Here is an 18,542-nt window from a genome sequence, read left to right on the forward strand (position 1 = left end):
TTTTTTCACTCTGTCGCCCAGCGCCCAGGCTGAAGTGCGGTGGCGCAATCTCGGTTCATTGCAAGCTCCGCCTCCCGGGTTCAAGCCGTTCTCCTGCCTCAGCCTCCCAAGTAGCTGGGACTACAGGCATTTGCCAGCACGACCAGCTATTTTTTTTTTCTTTTTTTTTTTTTGTATTTTTAATAGAGATGGAGTTTCACCGTGTTAGCCAGGATAGTCTTGATCTCCTGACCTCGTGATCTGCCCGCCTCGGCCTCCCAAAATGTTGCGATTACAGGCATGAGCCACCGCACCCGGCAGCTTTTGAACTTTTTTTTTTTTTTTTTTTGAGACGGAGTCTCGCTCTGTTGCCCAGGCTGGAGTGCAGTGGCCAAATCTTAGCTCACTGCAAGTTCCGCCTCCCGGGTCCACGCCATTCTCTGGCCTCAGCCTCCAGAGTAGCTGGGACTACAGGCGCCCGCCACCACGCCCGGCTAGTTTTTTGTATTTTTTTTTTAGTAGAGACGGGGTTTCACCGTGTTAGCCAGGATGGTCTCGATCTCCTGACCTCGTGATCCGCCCATCTCGGCCTCTCAAACTGCTGGGATTACAGGCTTGAGCCACCACGCCCGGTCCCGTTTTGAACTTCTAAGTTCAACTGATCCTCCTGCCTCAGCCTCTCAAAGTGCTATAATTACAGGCATGAGCCATTGCAGCTGGCCAATTAATAATTCTTTATATAGTCCCAATTCTACCAATGAAAAGTAATACTGTAAACAGTCAAGTTAATATGTTTAAGGGTCCAACTGGTCCTGCCTGGTACACTCTGCTTCATGAAATTACTCAAACTTAGTATTGGCTCCCTGGCACAAAGGTCAGCACTTATTTTGGAGATACATGCAAAATATATAAGATAGTCACATATTGGCTGGGTGCGGTGGCTCACGCCTGTAATCCCAGCACTTTGGGAGGCGGAGGCAGGCGGATTATGAGGTCAGGAGATCGAGACCATCCTGGCTAACGTGGTGAAACCCCGTCTCTACTAAAAATACAAAAAATTGGCCGGACGCGGTGGCTCACGCCTGTAATCCCAGCACTTTGGGAGGCCGAGGCGGGCGGATCACGAGGTCAGGAGATCGAGACCATCCTGGCACACATGGTGAAACCCCGTCTCTACTAAAAATACAAAAAAAAATTAGCCAGGCGTGGTGGCGGGCGCCTGTAGTCCCAGCTTCTCAGGAGGCTGAGGCAGGAGAATGGTGTGAACCCAGGAGGCGGCAGAGCTTGCAGTGAGCCGAGATCGCGCCACTGCACTCCACCCTGGGTGACAGAGCGAGACTCTGTCTCAAAAAAACAAACAAACAAACAAACAAAAAAAATTAGCCGGGTGTGGTGGCAGGCACCTATAGTCCCAGCTACTTGGAAGGCTGAGGCAGGAGAATGGCATGAACCCGGGAGGCAGAGCCTGCAGTGAGCCAGTAAGCAGAGATCGCGCCACTGCACTCCAGCCTGGGCAACAGAGCGAGACTCTGTCTCAAAGAAAGAAAAAAAAAAGATAGCCACATATTTCATAATACATCTTCCCAAACAGAGAAGCAGCTTTTTAATATTCATTATATTTTCTATGCTAATGAACCCACTTTAATTTTTGCTGCACTGTCTTCAGGTAAAGTACCAAAAAAAGGAAACCAAAATAGCCTAGGTATATCCTGCCTACTATGCTGCTTGGCCCTGGTCCATACAACATCTTCTAGTTGAGCATAAGTCTTTATAAATAAGTTTCAGAATATTCACTAGCTAGGCATCGTGGTACACATGGGAGGCTGAGGCAGCAGGATCACTTGAGCCCAGGAATTCAAGACCAGCATGGGTAACATAGCAAGACTCTCTCTAACACACACACACACACACACACACACACACACACACACACACACACACAAACGGAATACTCACCACCAAACCAATTTTTTGTCCGAATTGCAACTATAAAGTCTCCAAATCAGTCAGGGACCATTAAATTTAAATGTGCAAAAAAAAAAATTTTTTTTATGTACTTACATGATCAAATACATATTGAGTACCTACAGAGTAAGACCATGTAGTACATTATTACTAAGAAAACAAAAATTTGTTCTCTTGCCTTCAGAGAACCGAAAGTCAGCATAGCCCAAGAAGTTAATGGTGAAACAATGAAATATTACAAACTGAGCTACGCATAATAGGTGAGCTGTGGAAATGACTTTTAATGGGAGAGGGAATTTAAGGGATGAATACTTATCAACAAAAGCACTGCCTGTGGCTCCCAGACATTAAAGCCTAGAACACTTAGCTAGGGCTCTGACACAAGCGACTATACAGTCAGTTCTCATTACTGATGGTAATTATGTTTTATAAAGTCACTGTGTACAATGAGTTACTGAACACTGAGTCACTGCACCTAGACAAAATAAATGTTTAAATTCCTGTAAGCCTCTGGTCACATTTCCTTTTTTTTTTTAATAAACTGTTAACCAGGGGAAGATGATCTAGTCATATTTTCATCAACCAATCAATATATAACCTTCCAGATCTACACACATACAATATAAAACCTTTTAGGTATGTTTCTGTTTAAAGACACCTTATTTAATATAAATTACTGATTCATTAACACTGAACTCATAGTCGACAGCATTACAACTCAAGCCTGAACAAAACTTACCTAACACATTCGTTGTAAGGTAATCAAAGCCTTCTTGTGCTTAGAAACACCAGGCAGCACTTCAATACGACATTTGGGGGCCATTTTAAGCATCAAAATCACCAACAAGGCCAGGTGCAGTGGCTAATACCTGTAAGCTGTCTCAAAAAAAATAAAAAAACAGGCTTCCGGTGGCCGGCTTCATTGGGAACTATGGCTAAACATCATCCTGATTTGATCTTTTGCCGCAAGCAGGCTGGTGTTGTCATTGGAAGATTGTGTGAAAAATGTGACAGCAAATGTGTGATTTGTGTCCCTGCACTCTGGTACGCGTATGTGATGACTGTAACTACGTATCTTACTGGGGTGCTGTGTGATCTGTGGGGGCCCTGGGGTATCCGGTGCCTATTATTGTAAGGAGCGTACCATCCAGGAGAAGGATAGAGATGGCTGCCCTGCCGGGCGCGGTGGCTCACACCTGTAATCCCAGCACTTTGGGAGGCCGAGGCAGGCGGATCACAAGGTCAGGAGATCGAGACCACGGTGAAACCCCGTCTCTACTAAAAATTACAAAAAATTAGCCGGGCGCGGTTGTGGGCACCTGTAGTCCCAGCTACTCGGGAGGCTGAGGCAGGAGAATGGCGTGAACCCGGGAGGCGGAGCTTGCAGTGAGCCGAGATCGCGCCACTGCACTCCAGCCTGGGCTGGGCGACAGAGCGAGACTCCGTCTCAAAAAAACAAAAAAAAAAACAAAACAAAACAACAACAACAACAACAACAACAAAAAAGAGATGGCTGCCCAAAGATTGTCAATTTGGGGAGCTCTAAGACAGACCTCTTCTATGAACACAAAAAATACAGCTTCAAGAAGAGGTGATTAGTGGGTGGACCTTTCCTCCCCGCAATATCAAGCTGCTGCAGAGGCTAGAAAAGATGCCTACTACTACCAGCAGAAAGGGAGCAGAGCCCAGAGCATCACCAGGAGTGCCTGCCAGTGTACTGGCAGCTTGCCACCCCTCCTCTCCCTTCACCCAGACACGTGGTAGGGATGGAAAACGATTCTTCACAGAGCACTCTGGCACACTGTATTGGAGAAAACCTGATAGATTAGTCAGGCCAGGTGCGGTGGCTCACGCCTGTAATCCCAGCACTTTGGGAGGCCGAGGCGGGTGGATCACGAGGTCAAGAGATCGAGACAATCCTGGCTAACATGGTGAAACCCCGTCTCTATTAAAAAAAATACAAAAAAAATTAGCCGGGCATGGCGGCGGGCGCCTGTAGTTCCAGCTACTTGGGAGGCTGAGGCAGAACGGTGTGAACCCAGGAGGCGGAGCTTGCAGTGAGCCAAGACCGCGCCACTGCACTCCGGCCTGGGCGACAGAGTGAGACTCTGTCTCAAAAAAAAAAAAAAAAATTGGCCGGGCGCGGTGGCTCAAGCCTGTAATCCCAGCACTTTGGGAGGCCGAGACGGGCGGATCACGAGGTCAGGAGATCGAGACCATCCTGACTAACACGGTGAAACCCCATCTCTACTAAAAAATACAAAAAACTAGCCGGGCGTGGTGGCGGGCGCCTGTAGTCCCAGCTACTCGGGAGGCTGAGGCAGGAGAATGGCGTAAACCCGGGAGGCGGAGCTTGCAGTGAGCTGAGATCCGGCCACTACACTACAGCCTGAACGGCAGAGCGAGACTCCGTCTCAAAAAAGAAAAAAAAAAAAAAATTGATAGATTAGTTAATGGTTTTTCTTGAATTTGAGAAGCAAAGATCTGTTCTCCATATTGATATGTTCTCCCTCAACCAAGATCTTCCAAGAAATAATATTTTAGTCTTCTGCTTGAGGAGCTGACCGTGAAGCTACACTCAGTGAAAAACATGTTCTTGCAGCAGCTCCAGTGGCAGCTGTCCTTGAAGAACCTTTGGTGTGTGGTGGGAAGCTATCAGAACAAGAAATGTAGCCATTTACTCTTTTAACACTTGCACTATTGTCATGTTATTTTCCTTCTGAGAAACTGGAAATCCTTTCTGTTGCTATTACATTAATAAAGTTGGTGTTTATTTTCTGGTAAGATAAACAAAAATGGGCCGGGCGCGGTGGCTCAAGCCTGTAATCCCAGCACTCTGGGAGGCCGAGACGGGCGGATCACGAGGTCAGGAGATCGAGACCATCCTGGGTAACACAGTGAAACCCCGTCTCTACTAAAAATACAAAAACTTAGCCGGGCGAGGTGGCAGGCGCCTGTAGTCCCAGCTACTCGGGAGGCTGAGGCAGGAGAATGGCGTGAACCCAGGAGGCGGAGCTTGCAGTGAGCTGAGATCCGGCCACTGCACTCCAGCCTGGGTGACAGAGCAAGACTCCGTCTCAAAAAAAAAAAAAAAAAAGATAAACAAAAATGAAAACAACCATTAAAAATCACCAACAAAAAGCAAATCAGGCCAGCTGCAGTGGCTTACGAATGTAATCCCAGCACTTTGGGAGGCCGAGATGGGCGGATCACTTGAGGCCAGGAGCTCAAGACCAGCCTGGACAACATGGTGAAACTTCATCTCTACTAAAAATACAAAAATTAGCCAGGCATGGTGATGCATGTCTGTAATCCCAACCACAAGCAAGGCTAAGGCAGGAAAATTACTTGAACCTGGTAGGCAGAGGTTGCAGTGAGCCGAGATAGCAACACCGTACTCCAGCCTGGGTGACAGGGCAAGACTCAGTCTCAGAAAAAAAAAGCAAATAAATGCCAAAAAAAACCATAGTACTAAATAGACCAAGAAAAGGACACTTATTTACAATATGGTAATTGAAAAGAAGACAGCAGCATGTTGCCTTGTCTAACCTCAGCTGGGAACACACAACTCAAAATTTTTGTCACTCTGTGCATATCTATAAATGATAGCAAAAGCACCAAAAGTATTGATTTTGGGGTTACAAGTAAATTTTAGCAGGTTTGCAAACTTGAAAATACAAACTCCGTGAATAATGAGGATCAACTGTATAATTACAATTCCATTTTGGAAACTTCTAAGAATCGCAAATTTAATCTACAGTGATAGAAATATCAGCACCTGTCTGTGTCCAAGGAAGCAGGCTGGGGTTGACTGGAAAGGGAAATAGGAGTACCTTCTACAACTAACTGACATCTTTTCACTGGGCCAGGCACAGTGGCTCATGCCTGTAATTCCAGCACTTGGGGAGGCCAAGGTGGGTGGATCACTTGAGGTCAGGAGTTCAAGACAAGCCTGGTCAACATGGCAAAACCCCATCTCTACTAAAAAAATACAAATATCAGTCCATTGTGGTGGCACATGCCTGTAATCCCTGCTACTCTGGAGGCTGAGGCACAAAAATCACTTGAACGCAGGAGGCGGAGGTTGCAGTGAGCCAAGATGGCACCAGTACACCCCTGCCAGGGCGACAGAGCAAGACTCTGTCTCCAAAAAAAGAAATCTTTTCACTGAAGTGAAATAAACATCTGTTGGGCCAGGCGCAGTGGTTCACGCCTGTAATCCCAACACTTTGGGAGGCCGAAGTGGGTGGATCGCCTGAGGTCAGGAGTTCAAAATCATCCTGGACAACATGGTGAAACCCCATCTCTACTAAAAATACAAAAATTAGCTGCGCATGGTGGCATGTGCCTGTAGTCTCAGCTACTTGGGAGGCTGAGGCAGCAGAATTGCTTGAATCTGGAAGGTAGACGTTGCAGTGAGCAGTGAGCTGAGATCTAGCCACTGCACTCCAGCCTGGCAACAGAGCGAGACTCCATCTCAAAAAAAAAAAAAAAAAAAATGCCGAGTTTGGTGGCTCAGGCCTGTTATCCCATCACTTTGGGAGGCCAAGGTGGGTGGATCACGAGGTCAGGAGATTGAAACCATCCTGGCTAACACAGTGAAACCCCCTCTCTACTAAAAATACAAAAAATTAGCCGGGCGTGGTAGCACACACCTGTAGTCCCAGCTACTCGGGAGGCTGAAGCAGGAGAATCACTTGAACCCGGGAGGTGGAGGTTGCAGTGAGCGGAGATCGTGCCACTGCACTCGAGCCTGGGCGACAGAGCGAGACTCCATCTCAAAACAAAAGAAAGAAAAAAAAATTATACCTCAATAAAGTTGGAAATTTCTTTAAAAACAATGATAAAGCATAAAGATCAAAGATCAGAGATCAGCTGGCCATTTCTGGTGTGCAGGGGATTTTCTTTAACAGTGAAATGGGCCGGGCGCGGTGGCTCAAGCCTGTAATCCCAGCACTTTGGGAGGCCGAGACGGGCGGATCACGAGGTCAGGAGATCGAGACCATCCTGGCTAACACGGTGAAACCCCGTCTCTACTAAAAAATACAAAAAACTAGCCGGGCGCGGTGGCGGGCGCCTGTAGTCCCAGCTACTCGGGAGGCTGAGGCCGGAGAATGGCGTGAACCCGGGAGGCGGAGCTTGCAGTGAGCTGAGATCCAGCCACTGCACTCCAGCCTGGGCGACAGAGCGAGACTCCGTCTCAAAAAAAAAAAAAAAAAAAAAAAAAAAAAAACAGTGAAATGACTTTTTTTTTAAGACAGGGTCTCTTGGCTGGGCATGGTGGCTCACGCCTGTAATCCCAGCACTTTGGAAGGCCAAGGCGGGTGGATCACAAGGTCAGGAGATCAAGACCATCCTGGCCAACATGGTGATACCCCATCTGTACTAAAAATACAAAAATTAGCTGAGCGTAGTGGTACGTGCCCGTAAATCCCAGCTACTCAGGAGGCTGAGGCAGGAGAATCGCTTGAACCCGGGAGGCGGAGGCTGCAGTGAGCCGAGATCGCGCCACTGCACTCCAGCCTGAGCAACAAGAGTGAGATTCTGTCTCAAAAAAAAAAAAAAAAAAAGACAGGGTCTCAGCAAGGTGTGGTGGCTCATGCCTGTAATTCCGGCACTTTGGGAGGCCAAGGCAGGTAGATGGCTTGAGGTCAGGAGGTCAAGACTAGCCTGGTCAACATCGTGAAACCTCGTCTCTACTAAAAATACAAAAAATTAGCTGGGCATGGTGATAGGTGCCTGTAATCCCAGCTGCTCGGGAGGCTGAGGCAGGAAAATCACTCGAACCTGGGAGGCAGAGGTTGTAGTGAGCAGAGATCGCACCTCTGCTCTCCAGCCTGGGTGACAAAACGAGACTTCGTCTCAAGAGAAAAAAAGATAGGGTCCTACTCCGTCACCCAGGCTGAAGTGCAATGGCCCAACCATAGCTTACTGCAGCTTCAAACTCCCAGACTCAAGCGATCCTCCCATCTTAAGACTCCTCAGTAGCTGGGGTTACAGCCACGCACCACCATGCCCGGCTAATTTTTTTATTTTTTGTATCGATGGGGTCTCACTATGTTTCCAGAGCTGGTCTCGAACCCCTGGGCTCAAGTGATCCTACTGCCTCAGCCTCCCAAAGTGCAAGGATTACAGGGATGAGCCACCATGTCCAGCCAATACATTAACAGCTTTATTATTATTCACACAACATACAATTCACCCATTAAGGTGTACAATTCAATGATTTTAAGTATAAGATATTCAGAGATAGGAGCAACCATCACCACAATTTTAGAATGTTTTAATCATCTCAAAAAGAAATCCCATACCCTTAAGCTATCATTTTCTCTATCCCCCACAACTACCTCTAAGCCCTAAGCAATCACTAATCTACTTTGTTTCTATAGAATCGTCTATTCTGGATATTTCACATAAATGAAATCATATAAATGTGAACTTCTCCATCTGACTTCTTTCACTTAACATGCTTTCAAGATTCATCCATGTTGTAACATGTATCAGCACTTTGCTCCTTTTTATTGCAGAATAATGTTCCCTTGAATGTATATACCACATTTTATCTGTCAGTTGATGGACACTTGGGTTGCTTCTCCTCTTGGTTATTATGAATAACGCTGCCATAAACATTTGTGCACAAGTTTTTGTGTGAACATTTGTTTTCACTTCTCTTGGGTAGACAGCCAGGAGGGAGATTGCTGGGTCATATGGTAACTCTATGTTTAACCATATAAAGACTGTTTTCCCAAGTGGCCCACTTGACATTCCCACCAACAGTGTATGAGGTCTCTAATTTCCCCATATTTCCATCAACATATGACATCATCTGATTTTTTTATTACAGAGTAAGTTGTTTAATAATTTTTCATTCAATCATAATACACCCAAATTTTTCTTTTCTTTTCTCTTTAGAGACAGGGTCTTGTTTCTGTCATCCAGGCAGGAATGCAGTGGCACAATGATGGCTCACTGCAGCTTCAACCCCTGGGCTCAAGCAATTCTCCCACCTCCGCCTCCCAAGTAGCCAGGAATACAGGGGCATGCCACCATGCTCGTTTAATTTTACATTTGTGTGTGTGTGTGTGTGTGTGTGTGTGTGTGTGTAGACGGGGTCTCACTATGTTGCCCAGGCTGGTCTCAAACTCCTGGGCTCAAGCAATTTGCCTGCTTCAACCTCCAAAAGTTCTGGAATTACGGGCATGAGCCATGGTACCTGGCCTACACCTAGATTTTTATGTATTTATAAGGTGTTCTTATTCATTAACATCGAATTTTAGACTTGAAAAGAGTCCAGTCCTAGACCTGCTCCCCTACCCTGCCCTCCTTTTATATAATGAGACAGGAATAAATAAGCTAAACCCACAAATAAAATTTTACAAAAGAGATCAGCAGATTTTCTAGGCACTCAACAAAACAATGTTCCTAACAGAGATCCAGCACTGAAGTGAACACATGTTCCCATGAAAGCTCATTTGTTATGTCTTCTAAATAAATGCAACTTCAAACCACAGTAGCAGACCTGAGAGTCTTTATCATCTTTCATACACACACACACACACACACACACACACACACAGAGTCTTAGGCTTTCCTACCCAGAATCTATTGCTTAAATTCTGCTACAGTAGGAGAAATGAAAACCTATATTTAAAAATCAGTGCAAAAGCACAGATCCACAGCCACAAAGACACAAAATGCCGGACTGCTTCCTTGTTCCAAGTCAGAAATGGAGTGTACTGTGCAGTCGTTCCCCAACTCTGCCCATCACTGTTCCTTATAGTGTCAGGGCTGCACCAGGAGGAGGTCAGGCAGCAAACACTGCCATTTACAGCAGCCCAAGGAGGCAGTGAGATCAAGACCCAGCAAAGAAAAGGGCCTAAGAATGTTTGCATCCAGTGCCATATTCACAGAAATGTTTTCCTAGAAAACTGGCATTTTAACAAGGAAGGGCTCTTTTTAGGCCTTAGTTCTGCCCTTTGAGCAAGTTCTGTCTCTGTTCTGCAGCACTAAGGGACAGCCCTGCCTCTATAAAACACACTTCAAGGCAAGGCAGGGTGGAGGTAGAAATTCACAGCCACCAAATCTCTATTTCTACTCGCCCACTCCCTTCTATTTCCCTGTTTAATTACAAAAGGTGTTTCCAACTCACACAAATCTAGTACATATTTATAAATATTTGGTCCTCATCTACAGGTGCAAAAAGACACAAGAAGTGTAAAATACAGTCCCTGTCAGAAAAGGATTAGGCCCTACCAGAGGAAACAAACAAACAAACAAACAAAATATATATATATATATATATATATATATATATATTTTTTTTTTTTAGACGGACTTTCGCTCTTGTTGCCCAGGCTGGAGTGCAATGGTGCAATCTCGGCTCACTGCAACCTCGGCCTCCCGGGTTCAAGTGATTCTACTGCTTCAATCTCCCAAGTAGCTGGGATTACAGGCGCCCGCCACCACACCCGGCTAATTTTTTGTATTTTCAGTAGAGACAGGGTTTCACCATGTTGGCCAGGCTGGTCTCTAATTCCTGGCCTCAGGTGATCCACCTGCCTTGGCTTCCCAAAGTGCTGGGATTACAGGCATGAACCACTGTGCTGGCCTAATAAATTATTCTTAAAAGAGCAAATACTATTTTGATATTTGTTTCAGGGCAATAATGCCACTGCAGTTCGAAGAGTATGGAATATATCCCCAGGAGCTGAAATGTTTTGGGGACATTTCATAAAGAGGTAGGTAGAAATGGAGCTGGACTATGGACAAGAGAGAAGCTGAAGGAAAAGGTCATCTCCACAGGCCATAGGTCACTGGATTCAGCCATGAGAGGATTTGTGTAAAGAAAGAGTACATATGGAATGTTTAGCAAACCATTTGGTTAGTGGGGATTAGGATAAACCCTGAGGAGGTAGGCTGGAGTCAGCTGGACTATATCGCCTTAAATGCCACATTAGGACATCAGATCTCATCCCATAAGCCTGTAGTAGTTCCTGATTTCAGTGCAGGATCTCCACAGTCTGCACAGTGTGAAAAAGTCCTGAAATTGGCCAGGCAAGGTGACTCACATCCGTAATCCAGCATTTTGGGAGGCTGAGGTGGGAGGATCACTCCAACCAAGGAGCTAGAGGCCAGCCTGGGCAACAAGCAAGACTCCGTGTCCATTTAAAAAAAAAAAATTAAAATTAAGAATTAGCTGAGCACAGTAGTGCCCACCTGTAGTTCAAGCTATTCTGGAGGCTGAGGCAGGAGAATCACCTAAGCCCAGGAGTTCGAGGCTGCAGTGAGCTACGATCGAGCCACTGCACTCCAGCTGGGCAACAGACTAAGACCTGTCTCAAAAAAAAATTAAGTAATTAAAAGTACTAAAGTTTGCCGGGCGCAGTAGCTCAAGCCTGTAATCCCAGCACTTTGGGAGGCCGAGACAGGCGGATCACGAGGTCAGGAGATCGAGACCATCCTGGCTAACATGGTGACACCCCGTCTCTACTAAAAAAATACAAAAAACTAGCAGGGCACGGTGGCCGGCGCCTGTAGTCCCAGCTACTTGGGAGGCTGAGGCAGGAGAATGGTGTAAACCCGGGAGGCGGAGCTTGCAGTGACCTGAGATCAGGCCACTGCACTCCAGCCTGGGTGACAGAGCGAGACTCCATCTCAAAAAAAAAAAAATACTAAAGTTTACAGATAAATTATGCAAAGATAAAGAACAGTGGATGGAAAGTCTACTTTTTTTTTTTTTTTTTTGAGATGGAGTCTAGCTCGTCGCCCAGGCTGGAGTGCAATGGCACAATCTTGGCTCACTGCAACCTCCACCTCCCAAGTTCAAGCAATTCTCCTGCCTTAGCCTCCTGAGTAGCTGGGATTACAGGCACGCGCCACCAGGCCCGGCTAATCTTTGTATTTTTAGTAAAGACGATGCTTCACCATGTTGGTCAGGTTGGTCTCGACCTCCTGACCTCGTGATCCACCCACCTCGGCCTCCCACAGTGCTGGGACTACAGGCATGAGCCACCACGCCTGGCCTGGAGGGTCTACTATTATAACAACAGTCTGACACATTTGCACTTAAAAATGCCCATCACAAACCAGGCACAGTGGCTCATGCCTGTACTTTAGGTACCCGAGGCAGGAGGATAGTTTGCACCCAGGAGTTTGAGACTAGCCTAAGCAACATAGTGAGACCCCCATCTCTACAAAAAATTAAGACAAAGAAAATTAGCCAGGCATAGTGGCACACATGTGTAGTCTTAACTACTTGGGAAGCTGAGGCAAGAGAATCACTTGAGCCCAGGAGTTGGAAGCTGCAGTGAGCTACAACTGGGCCACTACACTCCAGCCTAGGAGTTTTTGAAGAGACCGTCTCTTAAAAAAGCCAGGCGTGGTGGCTCACACCTGTAATCCCAGCACTTTGGGAGGCTAAGGTGAGCGGATCACCTGAGGTCAGGAGTTTGAGACCAGCCTGGCCAACACAGCAAAACCCCAGGTCTACCAAAAAATAATAATAATACAAAAATTAGCCAGGCGTGCTAGTGCACGCCTGTAGTCCCAGCTACTCAGGAGGCTGAGGCAGGAGAATCACTTGAACCCAGGAGGCAGAAGTTGCAGTGAGGCAAGATCACGCCACTGCATTCCAGCCTGGGCGACAGAGTGAGACTCCGTCTCAAAAAAAAAAAAAAAAAAAAAAAAAAAAAAAGGCCAGGCGTGGTGGCTCATGCCTGTAATCCCAGCACTTTGGGAGGCCAAGACAGGAGAATCACTTGAGACTAGGAGTTCAAGCCCAGTCTGGGCAACTGAGACCCCGTCTCTACTTAAAATGCAAATGACAGCCAGTGCAGTGGCTCACCCCTGTAATCCCAGGCCAAGGTTGAGGCAGATGAATCAGGAGTTCAAGACCAGCCTGGCCAACATGGTGAAACCCCGTCTCAGGAGAAAAAAAAAAAAAGCAGGGGCTTGGGACAATTTTGAAAATCTCCTAATATTTTAGTATCCCCCTTCTTTCTTTTCAAGAACTGCCCAAGGAACTGGTCTTACCAAGATTAAAACACACTAAAGATTTAAAAAATGGCCCTGAAGGATAATGAAATAAATAAAGACTACTCAACTTCTCCCTTGCCTCACAAGTGCAGTATAAACTCAGTCGAACAGCAACAAGCAGCCAGCCTCCTCTGGGTTCAGCACCTGCTTTCCTAAAGGATCTCCTGACCAAGGAGGTAGTTTCTTTCAAAATTATTTTTTTTATTTTTATTTTATTATTTTTTTTCCTGAGACTGAGTCTCACTCTGTTGCCCAGGCTGGAGTGCAGTGACGTGATGTCGCCTCACTGCAACCTCCACTTTCCGGGTTCAGGCGATTCTACTGCCTCAGCCTCCAAAGAGCTGGGACTACAAGCATGCACCATCACGCCCAGCTAATTTTTGTATTTTTAGTAGAGATGGGATTTCGCCATTTTGGCCAGGCTAGTCTCGAACTCCTGACCTCAGGTGATCCGCCTGCCTCAGCCTCCCAAAGTGCTGGGATTACAGACATGAGCCACCACGTCTGGCCTTTCAAAATTATACATTCAGAGGTGACAAGACCTGATAGAAGTGCACAAAGTAGGCTGGGTGCGTGGCGGGGCACAGTGGCTCACGCCTATAAGTAATACCAGCAATTTGGGAGGCCGAGGCGGGCAGATCACGAGTTCAGGTGTTCAAGACCAGTCTGGCCAACATAGTGAAACCCCATCTCTACTAAAAATAAAAAAATTAGCTGGGCATGATGGCATGTGCCTGTAATCCCAGCTACTCGGGAGGCTGAGGCAGGAGAACTGCTTGAACCAGGGAGTCAGAGGTTGCAGTGAGCCGAGATCGCACCACTGTTATCCAGTCTGGCAAAGGAGCGAGACTCCGTCTCAAAAAAAAAAAAAGAAAAAAAAAGTGCACAAAGTATTGTCGCTTGACTTCTTAGTCATCTCATGCAGGCATGTTGTATGACCACGTACAAGAAGACTGTGCAAAGAACCAGAGGCCACAGGTCAAGAGAAATGTGTTTTGTAACAATCAGAACTCTTCCTAGACTAGCACACTCTGCTGAGGCTCTCCAACCTACCCACATTCACAGGAAAGGGGCCTGAAGGTCTGTTTTCACTGAGCAAGGTAATTTTACTACTGTTAAAAGTTAATTTGCACCGGGCGCAGTAGCTCACACTTGTAATCCCAGCACTTTGGGAGGCTGAGGAGGGAGGCTCACGAGGTCAGGAGTTCGAGACCAGCCTGGCCAAAATGGTGAAACCCCGTATCTACTAAAAATACAAATATTAGCCGGGCATTGGTGGCGCGCGCCTGTAGTCCTAGCTACTCAGGAGGCTGCGGCAGGATAATCGCTTGAACCCGGGAGGCGGAGGTTGTGGTGAGCCGAGACTGCGCCACTGCACTCCGGCCTGGGCAACAGAGCCGAGAGACTGTCGCAAAAAAAAAAAAAAAAGTTGATTTGCCAGTTAGATACCATCTACAACAAAAGTTTCATTTATTTTTCCGATTCTAAGACACTCCTACATTTCCTTTGTCTCCTATGGCGAGTATCTCTTTAGGAGAAAAAAAATCAATCAAGTTATCACCATAATATTCACTTTCTCCTAAAGCAAAAAGAGGAAGACATTACCACTCTTCAAAAAGTGGTGGTGAAGAACCAAAGAAATTATGTTCCAAAATAGAACTCAGCCATTATGGACATTTAACCAGGCTCTTTGGTAGGAAACAAACGGTGAGCTTCGAGGTACACGAGAGGTTCCGAACGGGTCTCGGGAAGCAGCAGCCAGGCAGAGGGTCCCCCTTGCCAGAATCACAGGGCCGTGACACCGGCCTGCCTGGCTCGCGGGGGCTTTGGCTTGATTCGTCTAGTCTTAGCATCCAGCGTCCTGAAAATCACTCGCAGGAGCGCTATCTAAGAAAGAGGTAAGTCTATTTCTCAGCCAGGAGCAACACAACTCCCAGGAGAGCATCAGGGTGGCACCGGACACACTTCAGCGCTCCGGATCAGCAGAGTCCAGAGCTTCGGTCAGAGAAGCTGGTTTCCCGCTACTAGCCGGCCAGACCTCAGGCACTGGCGCTCTCCGACCTCCACACCGGCTGTTCCCCGGCTTCGGTGCCAGCATCTAGGAGGCTCGGCGGGCGGCCGGTCAGGACGCTCGAGCGATGTTCCAGTGATGCTCCACCGGAGCCCCGACCCCACGCGCGCCCACTCCAACGCCGCGCCCGCCACCGCCCTCCCCGCGGGCGTCAGGCCGGTCTATCGGCCCGGCTCCTGTCACTCACCCGCCCGGCCCGGGTACCGGGCGCCCACGGCTCCCTACGGGAGCTGGGCCCCCCGGGCCTCCAGGTTTCGGCCCGCCCCCTGGCAGGCAGCACAGGCGGCTGAGCCCCGCTACAGCGGCCTCTCACCGGCCGCTTGGTCCAGCTCCCGGCGCTGCCCACTGGGTACGGATCAACAACAAGATGGCGGCTAGCCGAGGGGGCGGGGGCCGGGCGTCATAGTAACCAGGACTGCAAAGAACCCGCCCCCGAGGAGTGCCATCCCCAATCAACAGTCTTTTTGCTCGTCGCCAGGGGAAGTGCTTCCCACTGACAGGTCAGCTCACCTGTCAGTCAGAGTCTGCCTCTCAGTGCCTGTGCCGAAAGCGTGGGGCACGTGACTGTGACGGCATGGGTTTGCGCATGCGCTTCGTTCTCGCTGTGGCTGGCGGAGCTTTTGCTGGCGACTCCGAAGCCAGCTCGCCCTTGGCCTCTCTGCGTGTCTGGCCCCGGTGCGGTATCGGCGGCGTCTTCTCATACGTTTGCGCACACACAGGGAATCTAAGCGGTGTGCTATTCGTTTTTTTGTCACCCACTCTGGGAGAAGGGGGGTGCAACCCCAGTTCACTCTGGAGAGGAAACTGAGGCTCAGAGAGGGGAGGCCGAGCCAAGGTCACACCACCTCTAGAAATGGAGGTGCTGGGTCTCGCACCTCCTCCTACTGGTTTCAGTGTGAGGAGCCTCTATCCCGGCTTCCCGCGCTTTGTCCCTTAGTAGCCTCGAGGTACAGCAGTCTGTGCTGCCACAGCAGCCTCTGGCTCATTGCCCATGCTTTCCTGCCTGAGGTTTAGTGCCTAGCACAAGTCCTGACACACAGCGGGCACTCCCTTTTCTCAGTCCTAGAGCATCTTGTCTTGAGATCCTATGACAGCATCTTTTGCCCTGGATTGTCATGACCGGCCTCATAGTAATGGTCCCAGGAAGATGGTCACACCTTGCTCCCCATATAGAACACCTAACTCTGGGCTTGGCTTCAGGCTTAGAACACCAGATGAAGTTACCTGGCCTGGGCCCACACCCAAATGCCCCAACTAGCTAACTCTTTTGAGCCTTAGCCTTTCTTTAGCTTTGGTTGCCCCATCTGTAGAATGAAAATAAAAGTGGAGCTTCTCAGAGGAAGATTTAATGAACCCTTAGAGCAGGGGAAGAACTCAGGAAAAATCTGCCTACAACCACTTCCTGCAACGACCTGCTTCCAGAAGTTGCTGTTGCTGAGGCGTGCCTTAAAACACTAACTTTGGGCCGGGCGCGGTGGCTCACGCCTGTAATCCCAGCACTTTGGGAGGCCGAGGCGGGCGGATCACAAGGTCAGGAGATCGAGACCACGGTGAAACCCCGTCTCTACTAAAAATACAAAAAATTAGCCGGGCGCGGTTGTGGGCGCCTGTAGTCCCAGCTACTCGGGAGGCTGAGGCAGGAGAATGGCGTGAACCCGGGAGGCGGAGCTTGCAGTGAGCCGAGATCGCGCCACTGCACTCCAGCCTGGGCCACAGAGCGAGACTCCGTCTCAAAAAAAAAAAAAAAAAAAAAAAAACAACACTAACTTTGGTGGAAGCCCCATGAAGGGTTTTTGTTTTGTTTTGTTCCCACAGAAGACACTCAGCTTCTTCCTGGCCCTGGGATACCATAACTGGTTCAGAAAGGGAGGCCCTCCTAGCCAGGTGCGGTGGCTCATGCCTGCAATCCAGCACTTTGGGAGGCCAAAGCGGGCGGATCACTTGAGGTCCGGGGTTCGAGACCAGCCTGGCCAAAATGGCGAAACCCCGTCCCTACTAAAAATACAAAAATTAGGCCGGGCGCGGTGGCTCAAGCCTGTAATCCCAGCACTTTGGGAGGCCGAGACGGGTGGATCACGAGGTCAGGAGATCGAGACTATCCTGGCTAACACGATGAAACCCCGTCTCTACTAAAAAATACAAAAAACTAGCCGGGCGAGGTGGTGGGCGCCTGTAGTCCCAGCTACTCGGGAGGCTGAGGCAAGAGAATGGCGTAAACCTGGGAAGCGGAGCTTGCAGTGAGCCGAGATCCGGCCACTGCACTCCAGCCTGGGCGAGAGAGAGAGACTCCGTCTCAAAAAAAAAAAAAAAAAAAAAAAAAAATACAAAAATTAGCCAGATGTGGTGGCAGGTACCTGTAATCCCAGCTACTCAGGAGGCTGAGGCAGGAGAATCACTTGAACCTGGGAGGCAAAGGTTCAGTGAGCTGAGATCACGCCATTACACTCTAGCCTGGGCAACAGAGCAAAATTCTGTCTCAAAAGAAAAGGAAAGAAAGTGAGGTTCTCCAGTGCCCTGAGGAGGTTCGGGCCCACAGACTCAACAGAGGAGGAAAGACTGTGATAACTTGGATTTACCACAGTAAGGTCCTCTTGGAGAGCTGGCAGAAGCCTGAGACCTGATGTCAGGCTGGGCATGGAGAGTGGGCCAACATTGCACCCAGCAAGACCTGCCCACTAGCAGATTGTTGCAGGCCACCTGGCTACATGCAATAGCTCAGGTCAGCACAGGGAGAGGTGAGAGCAGAGGAACCAGAAGAAACATCAGGAAGAAAAGTCAACAACCCTCAAAAGGGGGATTCTGCTAATCCTCCAGGACCAGCCACGCCACAGGATTCTCAAGTCTGCATCACCCCTCACCCCAGTGCAAAAGCTCCAAATCCTTCCCAAGAAAACCTCCACATACAGTTGGCAAATTGCCCTGAAGTTTGATGGGGTCCTCAAAAAGCAAAAAGCAACAGTGGTATAACTACCATGGATAACAGTTTGGAGGTTCCTCAGAAAACTATAAATACAGTTACCACATGATCCAGCAATCCTATTGCTGGGTATGTACCCAAAGGAAAGAAAATCAGTATATCAAAAAGATATCTGCACTTCCGTGTTTGCTGCAGCGCCATTCACAATAGCCAAGATTTGGAAGCAACCTAAGTGTCCATCAACAGATGAACAAATAAAGAAAATATGGTACATATGGGCCAGGCGTGGTAGCTCACGCCTGTAATCCCAGCACTTTGGGAGGCTGAGGCAGGCAGATCACGAGGTCAGGAGATCGAGACCATCCTGGCTAACATGGTGAAACCCCATCTCTACTAAAAATACAAAAAATTAGCCGGGCTTGGTGGTGAGCACCTGTAGTCCCAGCTACTCAGGAGGCTGAGGCAGGAGAATGGCGTGAACCCAGGAGGCGGAGCTTGCAGTGAGATGAAATCACGCCACTGCACTCCAGCCTGGGCAACAGAGTGAGACTCTATCTCAAAAAAATAATAAAATGT

The 18,542-nt window shown here is 48.3% G+C and overlaps 1 protein-coding gene, 1 long non-coding RNA gene and 1 pseudogene across 15 annotated transcripts in view; 2 read left to right on the top strand and 1 right to left on the bottom strand.

The window, feature by feature from the left end:
- The window catches only part of LOC144339199 (uncharacterized), a 42,750-nt gene extending 27,325 nt beyond the window's left edge, over positions 1-15,425 (top strand). The window contains exon 2 of the long non-coding RNA XR_013413958.1: positions 13,625-15,425. This is a non-coding gene — a long non-coding RNA (uncharacterized LOC144339199). The remainder of the gene's footprint in view (positions 1-13,624) is intronic.
- The window catches only part of IP6K1 (inositol hexakisphosphate kinase 1), an 81,282-nt gene that overhangs the window by 56,905 nt on the left and 5,835 nt on the right, over positions 1-18,542 (bottom strand). For 2 of the 13 annotated variants that reach the window (XM_015130795.3, XM_077990634.1), the window contains exon 1: positions 15,363-15,425. The exons of 1 other annotated variant lie outside the window; for it this stretch is intronic. The gene's annotated coding sequence lies outside the window, so the exon portion shown is untranslated. 13 annotated transcript variants of the gene reach the window in all.
- On the top strand, positions 2,731-4,376 carry LOC144339180 (PHD finger-like domain-containing protein 5A; annotated as a pseudogene). Its single transcript, XR_013413936.1, has 2 exons — positions 2,731-3,111; positions 3,454-4,376. The product of XR_013413936.1 is annotated as a PHD finger-like domain-containing protein 5A (transcript).

The sequence above is a fragment of the Macaca mulatta genome, chromosome 2 (assembly GCF_049350105.2).
Source record: "Macaca mulatta isolate MMU2019108-1 chromosome 2, T2T-MMU8v2.0, whole genome shotgun sequence".
Taxonomy (NCBI): Eukaryota; Metazoa; Chordata; class Mammalia; order Primates; family Cercopithecidae; genus Macaca; species Macaca mulatta.